Source organism: Gavialis gangeticus, unplaced genomic scaffold (assembly GCF_001723915.1).
Source record: "Gavialis gangeticus isolate Ggan-Ray unplaced genomic scaffold, GavGan_comp1, whole genome shotgun sequence".
Lineage (NCBI taxonomy): Eukaryota > Metazoa > Chordata > Crocodylia > Gavialidae > Gavialis > Gavialis gangeticus.
The window spans coordinates 1,649,226-1,651,798 of record NW_017729025.1 but is presented as its reverse complement, the minus strand read 5'-3'; positions in this window follow the sequence as shown (position 1 = coordinate 1,651,798).

Sequence of the window (2,573 nt, the reverse complement as noted above, 5' to 3'; positions counted from 1 at the left end):
TTAAAGTGGTCACAAATATATCCACGTCCAACTGAAGTTCATTTATCATGGGATAGCTGTAGTCAGGAGACTCAGCAGAATATCCGACTACAACAGGTCCATCGTACTGTCAGATATGGAAGAATCACTTTCTTCCACAAATCCCTGCAATTAAAATTACATATATTGTAGTGCACTGCTGTGTACCAGAATAGTGAGTTATATAGTTTAAGCATGTTGTATTAAAGAAAAATAATCAGCTTCATTTTAGGCATTTGAAATGTTCAGCTTTAAAGTCCTTCTGCTTCCACCTGCCTTGTAAGAAAGAGGTGAATGGAAGTGCCAAATTCACCTTCCTTTCTCTCTTTTTCTCCAATGTCTTCCACCAGTTTTGTCCAACTGCCTGTTTCCCCAAAGAGAGGAATTTAAAAAAAATATATAGTTTGGCCAAGAAAAGATCAAGCTGTGGAGGACAGAAGAGTCTACCACTGTGTTGTGCTGTGCATGGCATTTGCAACCCTGGGAGTAGGACTGGGAGAGGAGAAGAGGGTGCAACCTTTTGGACTGGCCCTGTTCAAGGTCCTCTTCAGCATCCGTTCTGCTACGGTGTGAGACAGGGTGCCGGGCCCACCATCTGACCCGGTAAATGACAGCTTTTGTGAGATGTGAAAGTGGCTTCATGGTACATAAGTCGGTGGTGGCTGTTATCCACCACGGTTGAGGATGATCACTCCCACAGGTCAAGTAAAAAGTCGAGATGAGTCCATTGAGGGCCAAGAAAGCTGATCCTAGAGCTGCAGACTCTGCTGGAGTCTCCATCCTTGCAGATGTTTAAGACCCGGCTAGACCAAGCCTTAGCTGGGATGATGCAGTTGGGGCTGGTCCTGCTTGGAGCAGGGGCTTGGACTAGGTGTGACCTCCTGAGGTCCTTTCCACCTTCGTTGTCTGTGATGCTAGTGAATGCCACAGGTGGTGGCTAACAGGAGGGTCAGACTGCAAATTTCTCAGTCCTGTTTTCTTTCCTTCCATGGTACAGAAGTAAAACAAGCTACATGGAAGTCAGGCCAGTAAAAAAGCCTCATCCATGTTGAAACTCTCCAGAAATATGTAGGAAATGGGAAAAGGTTTAAATAGAGCTTTACTCTGTATTTGCAAGCAGTGGCTGTCACAAGGCAGATGATGATCAGATTTATTTCTGATGATAGCTAGCTCTGAAGCACTTGATGTTTTTGATAGTTCTCAGTTAACTCAGACAGAAGAGGCTCACTATGAAGCTGCAACAGAGAGATTTGAAGTGTGTACCACACTCCACGTTAAAAATGAAGCCTGTGAGTGATGTTGTTTAAAATAGAATAGAAGCAGCAGCAAAATCTGGGTCTGGTTGAAGGGTGATGAGCCAATCTTGCACTTCTGAAGGGATAAGGGGTGCCAGGGAGCGAGTCTCTGATAAGAAAACAGATTGTGATTGGGATTTGGGAGAAAACATTGAGACACAGATTGTGAGAAGACCCAGAATTAACCCATAGCAAAGAAAGGGGAATTGCGAGTGGCTGTGGCAAGGGATTTTATCTAAATATTACTAAATATTCAGAGGTTAAAGAAATCATGGGCAGAAACTGGAAATTAGAGAAGAAATTTATCCTCTCTCTTTCACTGAGGGTCTTTGCTATGCTGTAGAGAATACCACAGTTACAGCAAAGTAATCTCCATTGTTAATAATTATTATTTTATTGGGAAAGAAAGATTTTTTTTAATTAGATAAACCTTGAACAACAGCTACTTCAGTTACAGTCTTTGTTTGCATGTCTCTCTCAAAAGCTTGAATGGAAATTATGCCTTTACATGTGGCTTTGCCCACAGAAACCCCTCCCCTCACTTCCCAAAGCAAGTTTTTAACCGTATTCCACTCTAATATGGATAAGTGAGATTTTTTTTTTGTCCATGGGTGTATTATAGATGACCTAACCAATACATAAATGTGCCTAATCCTAATGAAGTCTTATGAAAGCAAAGTTGTTAAATCAGTTACTTAAAAGAAGCCATTCAGAGAGTTGTCTTGAGACAGGCATAGAAACGTCTTTCAAGAGCCTTACATCTGAATTAAATACCAGTACTTCTTCCCCTTGACCAGAAATAAGCATGTGTTTCTCCTCTAGAAATGCATGGGTTTACCAATTTAAACAGTTTAATGAGAATCTTAAATTACAGCAGCATTTCAACATCCCATTAGATTCATTACAGGAAACATTTAATGCTAATCCTTTGGCAGTGCTTTGCAACTTTGCCTCATTGAGTTCTGGGGAGGTTTTCAAGGTATCGGAATAGTCTTTTTTTAAACATACTTAATACTTAAGGTCTTAAAAACTTTTTTAACACAATTATTGCTTCTTTTTCTTTTTTTGAGAACTTCTGGAATGGCAGCTCTTGTTTTGATAAGGGTATTGCTCAAGAAACTGGGGGGAGTGGGGAAGGAGGGAAGCAGAATGGAGGGGAAAGGCCCCATTTTAACCTCTCACAGGCCCCATGTACTCATGGGCTGCCTTTGGAACAGCTCTGCCCTAAATCATATATATATATATATATATATATATATA